The sequence below is a fragment of the Adiantum capillus-veneris genome, chromosome 14 (assembly GCF_014529385.1).
Source record: "Adiantum capillus-veneris isolate H3 chromosome 14, ASM1452938v2, whole genome shotgun sequence".
In the NCBI taxonomy this organism is placed as follows: Eukaryota; Viridiplantae; Streptophyta; class Polypodiopsida; order Polypodiales; family Pteridaceae; genus Adiantum; species Adiantum capillus-veneris.
The window spans coordinates 111891511-111909612 of record NC_140944.1 but is presented as its reverse complement, the minus strand read 5'-3'; positions in this window follow the sequence as shown (position 1 = coordinate 111909612).

Here is an 18102-nt window from a genome sequence, read left to right as displayed (position 1 = left end):
CTCAATTCCTTGCATACACACATCCATGTAAACGTGAGAGCTTCCATATACTATCCCAAGTACAAAATTGAAGAGAAAAAGCTCTCATTCACTCCTCCACGCACTCAAAAACAGGACGCAAAAGTGACGAGACTACACTAGACCACCTGTAGGAACCTTGCTTTCTCACACACACAGACAGGTGAAAGTGATGAGTATTGGATTAAAAATTTCTCCTTCGGATTGAATACTCATGGAACCATGAGTGATGTGGAAATTTACCCCCTTTTCATACCTAGTTTTGGCCAATTTTGACCCAGAGCGGGCATTTTTCACGGGAAAAACCCCAAACGGACTTCAAAATTCACCAAATTTTGTATGCTTGATTCTTGATACCCAAATTCCTTTGCCAAACCCCCACATTCCATTGTTGACCACTTCTAGGGTGGTGCACACATCACCGCAGATCAAGCATCGCTAGACAGTTACTGTATGTGCCAAAATTCTCGGGCTGGTTGAGGGTTCCCACACCTCCCACTTGAATTATTTACATTCTAGAAAGCGCAAACACATTCCCTAGAACCAAAATCAGCCACTTGAAACCATATCTAAGGCACCAACACCCTATCCATGCACATACGTTGTCGAAATGTGTGCGGTCTAGCTGGGAAGGTGCAAAACCTCTGGCTGTGAGAGTTCGTGGGGAGAGTCATAAACACTTTGTGAAAAGAGTTTGTGGAGAATCACCAACCCTCTTTCTAAGGGGTGACTAAAAATCTAAAAGTGTTCGTGACAGCAAAGTCACAAACCCTCTTTCCTATCGTGGTTGGAAATTGCTTGTTTTTGTAGTTGAGATTATGATGCGAGGATCACCGAATCACATTCAATTTCACTTTAAAGACCATTTAAAAAACACTAAACTTTCAGCCACGAAACCTTAATTCTCATACAAGCATAAATCTCAATCGAAACCCAAACCTCTTTCACGGTATCATGTAGCCTCACCCCCAATTACATAGTCATAACATCAAACAATAGAAAGGAATTCTCCAGCTTCCACCTTCACGAAGACAATTTTGTGATTATGAAGAGATTTATGAGCTTCTAAAGTGAAGCCCACACACCATTTTGATAAGGGGAAACCCTAATTCACTCCCTCATAAGCTCAGATACAAGATTGCGAAGAGACGGGACTGCCCTACACATAGATTGAGCAACCATGGAAGCCATTCAACAGTAAAGCAAAATTGCTGGTCTTTTATGTAAAAAGAAGCCCTCTCTCTCTCTTACCCATGGCAATATAAGATGATGTGTCAAATTTTGGGCCATTTTGCCACTTTGGACCAAAACCAAAAAATGCCATTTTTTATGTGAAAAATCCCAAATGGAGTAAAAAAAAATCCCTAAATTTGTGGGATCACTCGCATACGCATAAAAAGCATAGATAAGCATCATTTTTCATCAATATACCATTTTGGATCACTTTCCATGCAATCCTGCAACGACGTTTGTTAGCTGCTATTTTTGACAGTTTTTACCCGCATCACTCTTTAGAGGTGAGATGAACGTGCCACCATGAAACACTTGGACTATGTACATTGTCAAACCAAATTAAGCATCTTATCAAGTGGAAAAGAGCTCAAAGGAACCAAATACAGGGCCACGACTCCCAGGATAGGTATGTACATGATAACGACTGCAGTAGCCGCTTTAGCATAAATCACGATATGTACATTATTGCTTTTCTTTCCATGCATCGAGAAGTGTCAAAAGTGAGGTGAATGTTTTATTTCACACTATGTACGTGCCACGGAACGACATCCACCCCCTCTAAACATGCACATCCTCTGGCATGTGCCAACATTTTCCCTATGTAGGTTTAATCTTCATTAAGATCCACAAATATTTGGATGTCATTTTCATCTTCTGCAAAGTCTAGAAGGTCATCCTTTGCTTCTTCATCCTCATCTGTAGCAATGTCATTAGATTCTTCATTATCATCTTGTTGTGAATCAAAGGATCATTATCACGTCTCCTTTTGAACATCTTGATTCTTTTGCATGCTATGGGAATTTTAAGCTCTGTTCCATCGAGCTCCCCTCAAACTATATGTATCATTTCCATGCACATGTTTGACAACATAGGGACCAAACCACCTTTTTGCAAGTTTTCTTTGTGTGGTGTGTTGGTTGTCAAGGCTATTGTTGTACATTAGGACCCAATCACCCTCTTCAATAGGCTTTGGTCGAGGCCTATGTCTTTTATCAAACCTATCTTTATTCTTTAGTCTTGCATCCTTCAATTGAGATTTTGCAATGTCTATGTCTTCCTGTCTTCTTTCCAATTTATTTATGCACAAAGCAAGTAGATTTTCCCTACTTAAACCATCTTCCCAAGGTAGGAACTACATCCTCAATTGGCATGACTGGCTTCTGACCATACATCAATTCAGTAGGCATGTAGCCAGTCACTGAGCTATGAGTTGTACAATCACTCCATAAAGCATATGGTAGCAACCTTAGCCATTCACGCATTCTACCTTTGCATGCCTTAGCCAAAGCTTTGACAATAGGAGGATGTCCCCTTTCACTTTTCCCATTTCCCTCTGGATTATAAGCAGAAGTCAGAGCTAGCTTGATACCAATTCTTGTAAATAAATCCCTTGCTTCATCTGCATTTAACATACCTCTATCAGCAACTATCTTTCCCACGCATCCATAGCGACAAATTACATCTTCAAGCAGAAATTTACAAACAGCTTCTGTAGTTTTTGTCCTCAATGCACGCCCTTCCACTTGGTTTTTCTCGTGCAAGTACCAAGTATCTCATCTGCCAAAGTCCTAAAGGCATTGTGACTAGATCAACAACCCATTTATAGTGCATGGCTAATGGGTATGTAGGATGCAATCCATCATGATGGCATACATTTGAATACATTTGGCATGTGACACAAGACTCCACAAAATTCGCTACATCCTTATACATGACTTTCCAACAATATCTCTCTTTCACTTTGAAAAACGTAGCCCATACACCTCGATGTCCACCATGTAGGATTTCATGAAGCTCTTTGATAACTTTGAGCTGAGTAGGCTTATCACATACTACTCGTAATGGAATCCCATCTATTCTTTTAGGATGTTTCCATAAGTAGCCATCCCTCAAGAAGAATCCATATGCTTTCTTTTTTATCCTTTTGAATTTTGATTCAGTCCAATCATCTTGATTTTGTAAAGTACTCAGGTAGCGACCTATGAGCAACCATTCATCCTCATAGAACTCCTCTGAAAAGGACTCAAGTGAAGATACAATGCATATATCATCACACTTTGCATGAGAAATTGTGTAGAATTTTGTGCCCACATCTTCTTCCTCATTAATCATATCATCCTCATCTTCATACCTTGCCCTTGAAAGCATATCTTCCATTGCATTATCTTTTCCTGCAATGTGATTCAATTCTGGGTTCAAAGACTTTATATAAGCAATCCACCTAAGCATAACAATATCAGGAGTAGAGCAGCTTGCAATCATCCCTAGAAGTGGTAAGCACTTAGTCTCCACAACTACAGATGCTCCAATGAAGTACTCTTTGTCACACTTTAATGCTGTAACCACCCCCCATAACTCCCTTTTTACCTGTGGATATGCTCTTTGGTGAGAGCTTAGAACCTTGGTCCCAAACCTCACCACATACCTATGTTTCCCTACTACCTATCCAATTTCCGTTGGACTAGTGTCACTGTCACAATCACCGGTCTTCTACACTCATAGTCAATCTTCCTCAACGTTGGTGAAGATAGCAACAATTGCTTCATCTTTCTCATAGCTTTTACATGTACATCATTCCATTGAAACCTTTGGTTCTTCCTTATCAATTGATAAAGAGGATCTGCAACATGTGCATAATGTGGAATCCATATGAGATATAAGACACATGCAACTACAAACCTTCTCACCTCCATGATATTTACGTATAATTCCTTCATCCTCTGTATTACATCCACTTTAGTTGGACAATGTCCGCATCCATGAGGATACAAAGATGTCCCACTATCAATATTTCTTCAACCCCAAACACTGACTTTTTCCCAGATAATGTAAGGTTCACTTCTTCCAGCCTTGTTAAATTCTATCACAATCATTGATGTGGTTTGCTACATATTTACGGCACCCCCTCGAATCTAGAGCCTCATATTTTTTAGCTAAGTCGCATCCTTTGATTGGAACGTCATCAAGAAAAGGCATTGTAATTTGAAGTATGAAGTCACAAAGGACTTTGTTCATACCATTCATCATGTGCGCAACCGAGTTGGTTGCTCTCTGTGGTAAGGTGCACATCCTTACCAAACCCAAGGGTGTTCTCATGGTAGTCAAGTCCCTGCTTTCCATTGCTAGTTGGAACTGATCATACCCTGAGTACAAATCCCCATAGAATATATTGCCCTTCTTGCAAAAGCTTTTGCAAACTCATCTACAATTGGCCCTATACCCATATTCCTGATTGACAGGTTGCATGTCTTGGATGAAGCGTAGAGCTCCATTTTTCTTTAGTACTGTGAACCATCTGCTTGAGTAGGGTGCAGATGAAGGTTCCAAAATCCCCATCTTTATCTTTTCATTGAGTAAATCTATAAGCTTTGGCAAGAGTGCTTTTGGCATTGGAATTGGTCATAGATTCCACCCGGCGAGGTCACCTAATAAAAATGTAACCTATCACGTGAGTTCAACAGAAGGGTATTTAAAGTTCTTGAAACTTACAGAAATATATATATAGAAGGGCATTATTTTTTCAAATTTGAAAAAAACTTACAGATTCTAAAAGAAAAGGGTACATTATATTCTTAACAAAATTCACAGATAAGGGGTTTTACAAACATATCTTGAATGCACGTGATATGGTAGTTTTACACATAGTGAACCCCCCGAGAGATTCCAAGTCACATGAGTTACAATCAATATTACCATTGGTTCAACTATAGATGGATCCACACACCCTATCTCATGCGGCTCAAATGCAAAAGCTTTTCCATGTTTGGAGAGTGTCTGCTCAAAGCATTTTCTTCCAATCTCTATCAAGGAGTCAATGCCTCCAACTTTTAACATCTTCAATGAATCTTGCGTAAACTTGTGTCCAATTCTTTTTGGATCTCAGAGACTAGGTTGCAAAGAAGCCTGATCCATCATTTCCTTGAAATCTATAGGCAAAGGCAATGCCACTGGTTTCACCTTCTTTGCTATAGTTTTGTACTTCGTCTCCACTCGCACTTCTAGATCTTTTTGCACATTGAAGAACTCCTCATCTTTGAAAGACTCAATGATTCTATACATGTCCATAGAAGCTACTTTTACCAGGTCATTTCCTTGTTGAAAACTAGAACTTGTTATAGCATTGAGATCACCCATAGTATCTACAAAAGAAACCTCCTCAAAAACACCTGAAATGTACTCCTCTTCATCTAGAAAATTATGGTTTTTGTATTTTCTCTGTACACTATGTTTTTGTCCTTTCTTTAAATCTCCAAGCATTATGAAAGATACTGATCCATCCTTTGCTACTGGGGCACCTGTAGAAAAAGCTTAATCTCCCTTTGGATCAGACGATAACCTTTTTCTTTCTGTATCACTGCACTCTCGCTTTGCAATGGTGCTCGGCCAAAACCCCTCATCTCCCTTTGATCTCGAAACTCCTTGCTTGGTTTTGGTAGAGAATGGTCTCTTAACCTGTCATGATTTTGCTCATGGCCAGCACAAACTGTCAAGGATTGAACAACTCGTTTTTCATCTTTGCTTTTGACCCTAGCATAGGCAGATCCATCATCCAATACTTTTGTCTCCATTCGCACTGCAGTGATGTATGGTTGTCCAAGGATTAGAGGATAGCTTGACATCTCTTGAACAAGGAAATTTTGCTTACTTTTCACATCCCCTATGGTTACATTAACATTTGGACAAGCACCATAGAAATCCCCAGATGAGTTGTTTGCAATCCTAATCATCCACCCATGATCAGTATCAATTGGACACTTTCCCTTCATATAGAGACTCTTGGACATGAGGTTAATCTCTGAACCATGGTCTATCAAGGCCACATAAGGCTCCTCAAGGTCTCCTATCTTAACCAAGGTTTCTGTTGTAGCCCTTGCCCAATGATTTCTAGAATAGTGGCTCTTATGAGTGGCTTCGTCTTCAAATTTAACATGCCTATTTTTGCCGCCCAAAAACTGGTAGTAGCTTACAAAATTCTCATCTTCATCTATTTGTTGTACCTGTATCACATGTGTCTTTGAAGCACTCTCTTCAGCCTCTGATTGCATAGACTCCGTTAAAGCTTGTCGCTTCCTTCTTATGATATCAATGATTTCCTTGTGGAACTCTCTTTTTGCAATGCCAAGGACTTCTCCCAATGTAAAATCCACCTTGCTATTTAGGATCCTTTCCTCTAAAAATTTCTTTAAATCTGTGGCAGCTTCAATATCTAATTGTAACTTGTATGATAGGCTTTTTCCCTTGCTCTTTTCTTTATCTTTTTTCTCCTTTGGTGCAGCATCTCTCATTGGTACTTCTTGTGATGGAGGCTCCCTTGCCATGGGCTCTTGAGAGGGACTTAGATTCTTTCTCCCTCCACCTCTAGTAGCCCTCTTTGAGGGGACTTCATCCCCATTTTCTCTCCTCCGATTTTCTTCAACAAGTGCCTTGTTTCCTCGACATTTTGCAATGTAGGCATGCATTGACAAGGAATCTACAGGTTCATTCCACCTAGTCTCAAGACGGATACAATCTCCTACTTCATGTAAGACTCCTTTAGTCAACTTTCCCTTCATAGCTAACTCCATCACAGATGGCCATACATCTTCACCATCCTCAATGTCTTCAATCGATTTTGACCCTTTGAGCATGACTTGACTAGCCTTTAAGTCAAATGCTACTGCTTTAATCATTGAGATAGCACGACTGGTTTCCATGTCCTGAACTAGATTTTTCATCCCTCGTTTGCTAAAGTTGGTCTCCAAGGGCTTCCCTGTTTCACTAAGATGTAACTTTCCTTCTTTGAAGAAGACAAGATCTTTACCCAAGGCGTCTTTGAAGCTTTCACAGTCCCTTCTTGGATGGTATGGGCTGTCACACTCACCAGATGCACCTATTTACAAATCCCTCTCTGTTTTGAGGTCTTTGACTTGATGACTGTCCAGATGTTTGTCCCTTTTATTCAAGCCTTGCTAGCTTTAATTTCAGCTTGCGTATGCCCTTCACAAGTTATTCAAGCATAGAACCATCCTCCTTAGAAGCTACAATAGCAGGGTTTGTCTACTTCTCAGTAATAGAAGGAACTGGAGCACCATTGTTCACCACCATTTTGTCTCTTTTGTGTTGTCTTTTTGCCAACAGGGAGACTGCAGCTTGTACATCATTTCACTTTGTCTTCAAACCTTGTGAGAGGCGGAAGTGAAAAATAGACCCGGTGGCCTCTACACCAAGACTATGCACAATGGCCTCATCATGGGGGATACACAATAGGGGCACCACCTAGCAAGATATGCGGCTAGGACGCATACATATACACAATGAAGCATGCCATGGAAAACAATTTCAAGATCCACGCCCAAATGTGGAATGGGGTGGTCGGAGAATAAGGTGAGAGGAGTGGTGAATGAGTGAGAATGGGCTTGCTACTCGTGCATGTTAGTAAGGAAGATAATGAGGTAGGGGAAAGTTGTGAGTATGCTCACTTATCATACAAGAGGTGGAAAATCCGCACACCTCAAGATGGAAGTAGCAAGATGATAGGAATATGAGAGAGAGAGAGAGTGTGTGTGTGTGTATGGTGGCGAATCCACACACCTTTACATAAGCAGAAAAAAAAGGCAAGGAACAAGCATATACCATACTCACAATGAGATGTATCCAAAGCAACACAAAGTATGGCACCAAGATGGAGTGATTTGATTGCTTGCAAAAGATGAATACAATAGGTAGCGTATGGCAGGAAAATGAGAAGGGGACAAGATCATAGGAGGCATAATGGAGAGATGGGAGTTGATGGCGAGGAATATCATGAGTGTGTCCACCTTCTTCTTCTTGAAATTGTGCCTTCAACCCTTAATTACAAGTGGTGTGGAGGTGTGGTGCTCATCTTTTGTGCATAGTGATGGTGATGATGATGGTGTTGTGATTATGTGATTAGGGTTCATGCTACAATCATGTAGCACAAGAGTGTGTATGGATAGGTGTGTGTGTGTGTTTTTTTTTTTTAAAAGTGAGCTCTCATGGCCTCCTTATATAGGGAAGGGGGGGAGGATTTAGCAATATTTCTATTTGAGGTGAGTGTCCCACTTTGGTGACTAGGAAAATGGGGTGTATGTGACTGTGGCTCCCATCTTGTCTCCTCATTATTTAAAACACCAGTGTCAATAGAGAGAGAAGATGAGAGAATGTGGGTAGGATGTAGAGGATAGGAGATATTCACAATAGTCTATCTTTGGCTAGACATAAGCTTATTAGGGAGAGAAGAGAGAGGTAAGAAATTTACAAGAGAGATTGTCAAAGGTGGATAGTTGTTGATGAGGATGGATCCTCCAAAAATGGTGATAGAATCACTCTAGACTTGCCAAGACCTCATTAAAAGAGCCTTGTCTCTTGTAATCATGCTTGAAGACTTGTAGAACCATAGCCATTCTAGAGGGAAGAAAATTGGGGATGGCCTCTGTCACCATTACACGAGAAAACTGGGGTCCACTACAAAAATCATATCTCCGTGTTCGTAACTCCAAAAATTATGAAAAAAATTGAGCTGAAAGTTGAAATCACGAGCTACATCTTTCATGTTGAACGCTCCTTCAAATTCGGGGTTCTTCTCTACTTAAAAAATTCAGCCAAATAATGTATTATTTGTGGCTGCAAAAGTCTTTTGGTGGTCCCCTTTGAGTGGACTTCTCTCTTGCCTTCAAGTGTAAGCTTCTTCATGTGTATGAAAACATGACCTAGAGTTTTGAAAAGATTGGCAATCATCTAGATGGAGGTATTATTGAAATTTGAAAGTGGGGTTGAGGTTTGAAAATGAAAACTAGTGAATAAAATATTTGGTAGGGTGGAATAATATATATACATGAAAAATATATTAGAAAATACTAAACTATATAATATAATTTAGAATATATATATTTAATATTTAAGGTCAAAAGAGATATCAACAAAGAAAGCTTACTTATTTATGCTACATCGTGATTGATTAGCATAAGTCTTATTTATTTAATAAAGGCTAAAACTTTTGTGAAAAAGGAAGAAAAAATCAAAAGTAACTTATATAATAGGAAATATTTTGGTAAAAGGGCAAAGATATATGGGGGGGTTCCCATGCATGGAAAAGCTTGCCTCACTTGCTCTATATCTTTGTCTTCCAACAGAAGCTCAAACTTTTCTTCAATTTCTTTGCCCGTTGCTTGTAGGAAAAGTTCTACGTTGTCCCCATCCAAGGAAGCTTGTTCAATTTGTGATAGTTGAGCATAATGTCGCTCAAACTCTCTGAGAAGCTATGTAGTAGATTTCCCTTCTTTAGCCTTTGCAACCCAATCTAAGAAAGTTCTTTTGGTCAGCCTCTCAGAGTCCTCCATAAAGTAGTCTTCTTTTAGAGCAAGCTTGAATTCCTCCCAATTTCTTCCACGAGCATTTTGAATTGCCCTAATACGGTCTCTGATCTCTAGGACACAAACTAGCTCAAAACTTCGAACCATGTCTTCCTTACACACTCGATTCAACTCCATTTCCTTCATATAATCTTGTAAATACTTTGTGATGTCCTTGCCATCAAATTGGTCAATTCTCTTCACAATCGACTGTAGTGCTTTTTGTGGTTGAAATCTGGCTTCTTTTCGCTACTTGTTGTTGCTGCATGTACATGGCAAATGCTTGAAACGTCTGCATGATTGCAGGATCAAAGTGCATCCCATGTGTTTCTTGATTTTTATCCATGGCTAAAGAAGTGTCTAGATCAATTCACAACTCTCACCCTAGCAAATTCACGCCGGGTTCACAAGAAATGTCGGAATGTGTGTGGTCTAGCTGGGAAGGTGAAAAACCTCTGGCTGCGAGAGTTCGTGATGAGAGTCACAAATACTTTGTGAAAAGTGTTTGTGGAGAATCACCAACCCTCTTTCTAAGGGGTAATTGAAAATCTAAGAGTGTTCGTGACAGCAAAGTCACAAACCCTCTTTCCTATCGTGCTTGGAAATTACTTGTTTTCGTAGTTGAGATTATGATGAGAGGATCACCGAATCACATTCAATTTCACTTAAAAGACCATTTAAAAAACTAAAGTTTCAACCATGAAACCTTAATTCTCATACAAGCACAAATCTCAATCGAAACCCAAACCTCTTTCATAATATCATGTAGCCTCGCCCCCAATTACATAGTCGTAACATCAAACAGTTGAAAGGAATTCTCGAGCTTCCACCTTCACGACGACAAATTTTTGATTTTGCAGAGATTTATGCGCTTCTAAAGTGAAGAAAACACACCATTTTGATAAGGGGAAACCCTAATTCACTCCCTCACAAGCTCAGATACAAGACTGCGAAGAGGCGGGACTGCCCTACACATAGATTGAGAAACCATGGAAGCCATTCCATTGTAAAGAAAAATTACTGGTCTTTTTTGTAAAAAGCAGCCCTCTCTCTCTCTCTCTTACCCACGGCAATATGAGCTGATGTGTCAAATTTTGGGCCATTTTGCCACTTTGGACCAAAACTAGGTCATTTTTAGCTCATTTTTGAACCAAAAAAATGCCATTTTTGATGCGGAAAATCCCAAACGGAGTCAGAAAAATCCCTAAATTTGTGGGATCACTTGCATAAGAATAAAAATTATAGATAAGAATCATTTTTCATCAATATACCATTTTGGGTCACTTTCCATGCAATTCTGCAACAATTGTTGATAATTTTTACCCGCATCACTCTTTTGTTACGAGACTGGGCACCCTCTTGTTGTAGTGGTTAGCTGCAATTGGGATAGCTGGCATAATGGTTAATTATGTGCTCTCTATTTATTTTACTAATTGAGTTGATGATGATTTTGTAGAGTGGAATGCGGGGAGTTGATGAAGAGGCGACGGCAATTACTCTTGGCCCAAAGAAGGGGAGGGTAAAGAGCCTCGTCGAACACGAGGCGGTGTGGAGGCATCGGCGGCGGAATCCCCACAACAACCGCCACCGCCACCACTAGAGCGCCGGTGTCTAGACGAGTGTGAAGCTCGTCTCGTCGATGCCGAAGCTTCGAAGCGCGCCGAATGCTCCGAAAGAGAGGGAGATGCGGATGGAGTAGGAACGCGCGATGATGCGCCAGAGCGATGACGCTCCACGTACCACTGTCTCTGCTGCAGTGACAAAGAAGAAAGAAAATCCTCATCATCCATACCTGCATTAAACACACGAATATTTAAACTTAATATTGAATGAATAGAGTAGACAATGACGCAAAGATCATTAAATACAATGACGTAATGACGCATATAAATACAATGACGCAATGAATTGAGTGATAGAAGAGGCAAGTCGAAAAATCAGAATTTTCAATCAAAAGATGTGAGCGCGAGTAGAAAAGATCGTTATACACCATGGAAGGTACTTAGAGAGCCAGAGCTTTTACAACACGGAGCAAAATTGTTCAACTACAATATTTGTGGCTTTAAGAGATCTCTCTCTCATCCTCGCATAACTCAACATAACTTCCTATATCTATATAGAGCTCTCCGTTTAAACACATATCCTCTGTTTCATTTTGTAGCTCCTCTGCATGCACCCCATATAGAGTAGTAGCATCTTGATGCTCGTCTGGCACCACCGCAACGGCTTCTGATTGAGCATCTTCTCTGATCTCCTCCATTGATGCCGTTGTGATTGGCACATGGTAGCCTTCATACGTCCTTGCACTACGAGGGGCTACCTCTATGACGTACCACCAGTTTGATGTAGACTTTGTAGGATGAAATATTACCTGCCAGAGCCACATAACTTACATGAGAGCTTTCAAGCACATAACTTGTAAAAGGGGGATGTTAACTATTTACATACTTACTTGTTCACAATGCTCGGGTAGTACAAAGTGTCTCTTAGGTCATTCCATTTCTTAGTAGAATCCACCTCAAGAAAACCAGACTCTCCTCTACGCACAGTAGCGTTGCAACCCTCCATGATTATCTTGAACCATTGCACGTCGAACAAGTCGACAAAAAATCCTCTGTAATCGATCCTCAAAATCTCTTGTAGCGTGCCGAAGTAAGTGAGTTCCGCCACCACAGGATCTGCATCAGAGGAACGTCGTCGACTAGACTGTTCAAATTTTGCCATGATTCCACAATCTTGAGTAAAACGCTTTTTGTCGATCCGTTCCACCCTAAAATGTCGACCTTTACACCATGCTGCTGTGTATGACTTATACTACAACGAACAAAGATTATGAGTGGCCGTTCAAACGTTTAGAAATAAAGTCACTAGCTAGTCGTACATTGCAAACTTACCTTGGTCGCGCAACCCCGAGAGTACTCCCACTCTTCCTCAGTCACTTCGTCACCTCATTGTTGTGCGCTTTTCAATTGGTTGTGCAACCATCTTAAGCTCATGAATGTTGGTAGGCTCTCCAGAACCGTCGGATAGTGCATCGGTGGTCGTCTTCCCCGTCTCCACTCGATTCGTGCCCTTTGTCGCTCTTGCTTTGCATCCTCATATTGTGAAATCCACTTTTGCATCACTGGATTGTGAAGCATGCAAAATCAATTGATTTTAGCCTCTAGATCTTCCGTCATCTTCTTCTCAACACCGAGATTGCACATGACAATCCCAGATATGCGCTCATCATCTATGGTTCGCCATAGCATGTCCCGAGATTTATCAAATCCGTCTAGCCACTCTCCAATGTACACTAGGGACTCTGATACCAACCAACCTTCTGCCATGCTACCCTCCGGACGTGCCTTTTGATGCACATATCCCTTAAGCGTTTTCCTGAAACGTTCTAAGAAGAACATCCATCTGGAATGAATTGTGCCAGCTATTTCCACCTCATCAACTATGTAAACAAGAAGATGCACCTGAATGGTTAGCATGGTAGTAGGAAAATGTTTCTCAAACATGCACACAAGCTCCGCAGCATTTAGTTTGGCAAATGGTACGGAGTCTACGTTGATCTCCTTTTGTGAGATCCATTGCACCAGCTTTGCAAGTTTGTAGATTGTGTTACGGATGTCGAGAGACAAACATCCCTCAATGGCAACCGATAAAATAAACTGTAAAGTATGTGCAACAATGATATTAAAGTCCACATTTTATGCAATGATATTAAAGTCCACTATGAACGTAACTGACACATTTTATGCCAATCGTGTGACTTCAAATCGGTAAGCTTTCCTTCTTTAGTAAAACACGTTCGGAGCGAGTGCATTACGCCAGTGGGGGTCCGCAAAGATCGAATGGTCTCTTTCACTTTGCGTTCTTGGGCTCCTGTGAAAATCCTTGGTGCTTTAGGGAGTTTTATCGATCCATCAGACGCTGTTTGCGGCCAATATTGCTCCATACGATCCACATTTCTAAGGTCAACTCTAGCTCCCAAAGTATCTTTCTTGCCGGTCAGATGGTCCCATAGTAGATTACCCACATTCTTGAATATGTGCATTGGATCGAGCAAGTGATTGATCATGAGTCGGGGCCAGTATGGTAACTCGTACCATAGAGATAGTCTCTTCATCCCTGGAGGCAATCCGTCATCGCACATCTCCTTCTGCTCTAACCAAGCTTGTGTAGACATCCTTGGTGGCTCTCTTCCCAAAAAGCCATCGCGTAACACATGATTCTCTGGAAGATACGCTTGATGACCTTCGTAGATTTTCTTCTTGAGTGAGGGCGCCCTACGTGCATTCAGTCTAGGTCCACATGTGACACATGCTCTGTATCCGCTTGTTTGAAGCCCTGCATGTATACACATGATAATAGATCAACTATGGGAAAAAACAAGATTTATAGTGTCTGAGTGAGGAGTGTCAATAGATCACCTGAGCATTCTGTTAGCCCGGGATAGTCATGCATGGTCCACATTAGAATGCCTCTGATCAAAGCATTCCGTCGTCCTGTGTGTCGGCTCATATCCACCACCTCTATGCCAATCCACAATTGTTGTAGCTCTTCCAATAGTGGACGAAGATACACATCCATATTCTCCACTTTATATCGCCCTGGCACAATCAAGCTTAGCCATAGGTGCCCCTTCTTCGTAGTCAACCACGGGGGAATGTTGTAGTTGACGATGACAACGGGCCATACACTGTAAGATGTTGATCTTTGACCAAATGGATTTACGCCATCCATAGCCAGGCCTAAGTGCAAATTTCGAGCTTCCCTGGCAAAATCCGACCATGTTCCATCTATATGTTTCCAGGCTGGAATTCATAGCACACCATCTGAAGATTTATTCTCCTCATGCCATGATGCTAGGGCGGCCATGGACTTACATTCGAAGAAATGCTTGATGCGAGGAAGTCGAGGAAAATGTCGCAAAACCTTTTGTGGAATTTTTGTCCCGTGGAGATCTACTCAATATCTTTCGGAATCACATTTCGGACACTTCTCCATGTCTATGTATTCCCCTCTGAAAAGAATGCAGTCATTAGGACAAGCGTGGATAGAATTGTAATCCATCCCCAAGTTTCACAAAATCTTTCTTGCTTCATCTCGGGAATCTGGCATCACATTGTCAGCTGGTAGTATGTGCTCTTTAAGTAATCTACACAACATAAAAATACGATACAGTCATGTGAAAATCTATCAGATCATTATACATTTAGAGTTTTATTAAAGTAAACTAATTGTAATAGATCACCTGAAAAGCGCTGTGACGCTAGTGTCACTCCATCCAAACTTTGCCTGCATGTTGAGAAGAACCAGGAGTGCTTTCAATCTAGACATACGTGCTCCATTATACAATGGCGTATCGGCTTCACTTTTCATATCATCATAGATAAGCCTTTCTGAATCCATGATCGTCTCGATCATTTCATCAATCTCGGGCTCAAACATTGCCTCGTTGGGAATGTGCTCTGCATGATCATCCCCCGAGCTGTCAGAGGCTACATCTTGTGGACTCACATATGCTGCTTGACCAAAGCGCCTGCGAACACGTCTATTGGGTTGCAAGATTGCTGCTTGTTGGCCAGCGTCAGAGTCCGACGAGTTATAATTGGCAACAACTCGATCTATAATAGATGGATCGAACTCGCCAAATTCGCGAATGTGCTGCAAAGAAACACGTCTTGTCCGTCGCACACCATGCTAGCATTGATTACAAGGACATAAGACCCTCGTTGAGAGATAGGTGTTTCGGTTGGACGGTCCCACATCCTCGAGACTACTCATAGTGAGGATAAAAATCTTATAACCTGGACAACAAATTTAATATTCTATTGGCATTCTTCATCTTATCTCCCTCTCTCTCCCTCTCTCTCTCTCTCTCTCTACCTCACATTCTCTAGTCATGTCCAATCCCCGCACACCTCGGTCTAGAGGTGCACGGAGATCAGAACCACCGGGTTATAATCTCGTCTTTATTGGTCAATACCTATATTTGTGGGTACAAGAAATCTACAGACCCACTTCTACATGATACTGCATGTAGTGGACAAAACCCCTTTGCCTCTTCTCTAGCTGTAGTACTTCACAGCATCTTAACATCTTTTCACAGTAGATCTTTTCACTGTTCGTCTAACTCTAAACCCTAAACCGTAAGTAATTGTTGCGTGGACTCGATCTAACGTAAATAAGCGTAAATCTAAATAAACGTAAATCTAACTAAAAATAAACCTAAATCTAATTTAACGTAAGTCTACATCTAACCTAATCTTTAACGTCTTTTGGGATAGTTTCCTACGACGTTAAAACTCTCTTCTTCTTGTGTGTGTGTGTGTGTGTGTGGGGGTAAACCTAAATAAACCTAAGTCTAATATAATATAACATAAATCTAAATCTAACGTAAATTATGTTATATTAAAAACAAAGAACTAAACTAACAGGGATTATAAGAACCTTAAAACTTATTTTTCACATAACTCGGCAAGAATTGGCATTCTCATCACTAAAGATGTGAGAGTTAACTTCCGGCGGTGACGCTGCCTCATCTCCATCCACATCTGATGACATCAATTGGCCCTTTGGACCGTTCTTGCTCTTGTTACTAACTTTGAAGTTGCTGTTGAATGACTAGAGGTTGTCTAGATGGTCATTGTCGGGGATGTAGTGACTCTTGCCGCCCTGAAGATCCACCTTCTTCCCTATCTTCTGAAGACATTTCACCAGTACTTTTGGATCGACGGAGCCCACCATGAGTGAAGGCAGCAATACCCTATATTCCATTGAGGGCTTTCTTCACCCGCTTCATGCAGGCATCGCAGTCTATGGAGATCTAAATCTAATCTAATATAACGTAAATCTAAATCTAGCGTAAATAAACGTAAATCTAATAAAAAATAAACCTAAATCTAATCTAATTTAACTTAAATAAACCTAAATCTAATTTAACGTAAGTCTACATCTAACCTAATCTTTAACGTCTTTTAGGATAGTTTCCTATGACGTTATAACTCTCTTCTTCTTGTGTGTGTGCGCGTGTGTGGATGTGTGTGCCAATAAAAAGAGATAAATGGTATAACATTTCTATCACCCCTGCCAAGTATGATAGATTGGTTATGCCATTTCCCTCTTGAATAATAGGTCTTGAGTTCAACTCCTCGTCGGCTAGATCTTTAGGTCTTTTAATTTTAATTAGTTTCCTACGACGTTAAATTAGTTTCTCTCTCTTTCTCTCTCAATGTGTGTGCGTTTTTTTGTTTATGCATGTTTTCTCTCTCTTTTCCTCTCTCAATGTGTGCGTTTTTTGTTTATGCATGTTCTCTCTCTCTTTTCCTCTCTCAATGTGTGCGTTTTTTGTTTATGCATACTCTCTCTCTCTCTTTTCCTCTCTCAATGTGTGTGTGCATTCTTTGTTTATGTATGTGTGTGTGCGTTTTTGTTTATATTTGTACTCTCTCTCTCTCTCTCTCTCTCTCTCTCTCAAAAACACTATGTGTGTGTGTGTGTGTGTGTGTGTGTGTGTGTGAGAGAGAGAGAGAGAGAGAGAGAGAGAGGGAGAGAGAAAGAGGGGAAGGGAACATGAGAGTGAGGAGAGGGAAGGAGCATACCTGGCTCTCCTTCCTCTCCTCGTGTGTGTGTGTGTGTATGTGTGTGTGGAGAAGAAAGAGAGAGAGAGAGAGAGAGAGAGAGAGAGGGAGAGTGTTACCTGCTCTTGCTTGAGGGCGCCGAAAAACTCAGATCTGAGATCTGAGTTTTTGGGCGCTCTCTGTTATTTTTTTAGCCCAACCGGCGTTGCTATGAGCGTCGCAAATTTACTTGTAAATTTGCGATGCTCATAGTGACGCCGTGATTTTTTTTTTTGAGCGTCACTGTGTGAGCGTCGCTAATATGAATAGCCTCTTGTAGTCCAACTCAATTAGTAAAATAAATAGACAGCACATAATTAACCATTACGCCAGCTATCCCAATTGCAGCTAACCACTACAACAGGAGGGTGCCCAGTCTCGTAACATCCCTCCCACCAGGGATAGCAACTGTCCTCGGTTGCTCAATGGAGAAATCAACTGGACCGTGAGTGATGGAAAGTGTAGAGAGGTCGGGAAAGTTGCGAAAAAACTTTTCAGGCATCCATTTGGCATCCTCTCTAGGGTGGCCCTTGAAAGTCAAAAGGTAACGGTTATATACCATTCCAGTGCGTGTAGTGGTGGTCTCATGGTCAACTATTTTGTCAGGGATGAGTTTCTCTTCTTGGTCTACAAGTAAAGGTGGGTCTTCATAAATGTGGTGTGTAGGTAGGGGTCGTCCGAATGGTCATAAAAGACTAATGTGAAATGCATTGTGAATGTGCCTGTGTCAAGGTAATTAACTAGTAAAATACATTACAAGGTTAGGCTTCTTGTTTAAATAAAGACCATGACCAAAACATAGTGAGTATCCAAGCATGAGCTAAGGACATGGATAATGCACAAGATCTTAAGAGTCCTCATGCCTAGCATATCCTACATTTACAACC